At 34.5% G+C, this 1104-nt stretch overlaps 1 long non-coding RNA gene across 1 annotated transcript; it reads right to left on the reverse strand.

Moving 5' to 3' along the window:
• Positions 1 to 239: 239 nt before the first annotated feature.
• LOC107551740 (uncharacterized) lies at positions 240 to 767 on the reverse strand. Its single transcript, XR_001604804.1, has 3 exons — positions 734 to 767; positions 462 to 548; positions 240 to 275 (listed from the first exon to the last, which is right to left on the reverse strand). It is a non-coding gene; the product is annotated as an uncharacterized lncRNA (long non-coding RNA).
• Between the last annotated feature and the right edge of the window lie 337 nt (positions 768 to 1104).

Genomic DNA, 1104 nt, shown 5'->3' on the forward strand with positions numbered 1-1104 from the left:
ATGAGCTGCATAATGAGCTGTCAGGTGTGTGACTGAGAGGGAATTGCTACAAGAAAGAATGTGAGGAAAAAATAAATTTATATATTTTTTGTTTGTAGTTTATTTAGAATACATATAACTATCACATAAAATAACTCATGGGAGTGTGTGCATCACATGGTCTTAGCTGTGGTCCAGGTTCTTGTGCAGGCAGGAATCTCCATTTCCATGACCAAGTGGGCTGCTTTGCTTTGGCTCTCTTTGCAATAGGTTCTTTTACACTGTTATTCTCACATCTGAAATAAAAAAGCAAGCATGCTGTTTACACAAACTACATTATTAATATTATTATGATGTTCACTGATACTAGTACTAATTTATCGAAACAAAGAACACAATTTACCACATAGCAAACATATTTTACCATGAATTAACTAAATCAAATGAAAGTAACATCTGTAAAATATTGAATGCACACTTACTCTAAGATTCTGAATGGAGTTGAAAACTGAACGAGCGTCCCCTTACTGTGAGAGATGCAGGTCAAGGCAAGAGTGATGTATTCAGTCCTAAAATAATTTTATAAACAATTGTAAGCATATTTTCCCCACAGTACCTTAGTATAGTATGCATACTTCATGAGAAAACAGAATGCCAATAACAAAGAAACTACATTTTAACACTATCAACTACAAATAATATTACCATATAGTCTAGGCATAATAAAAGTACAATTACTATACTGTGCACTTACTCAGTGTGATTTTCCAGCAAACTCAAAACTGAACGACGTGCGTGTGCCTTTCTTGTGCAAGATGCCGGTGATGCAGCCACAGTCCTAAACGAAAATTAAAATAGTTGTTAGCAATTACCAGAACAGGCCTCTCTCATCTTTTTAAGTGGGAGAACTTGCACAATTGGTGGCTGACTAAATACTTTTTTCCCCCACTGTATATGCAGTGAATGAATCTTCATAATGTTTCCCTTGATTATACATGTAGTCAGGAATCATGGTTTGGAAAAAGTAACTAGTAAAATATGTACAAGTTATGTCACAGTAACACAATAGCAACTAATGCAAGTAGGCAAATAAAAAAATACTTACTATATCCTCCACTGAATATC

Source organism: Sinocyclocheilus grahami, unplaced genomic scaffold (assembly GCF_001515645.1).
Source record: "Sinocyclocheilus grahami isolate Dianchi unplaced genomic scaffold, SAMN03320097.WGS_v1.1 scaffold431.1, whole genome shotgun sequence".
In the NCBI taxonomy this organism is placed as follows: domain Eukaryota; kingdom Metazoa; phylum Chordata; class Actinopteri; order Cypriniformes; family Cyprinidae; genus Sinocyclocheilus; species Sinocyclocheilus grahami.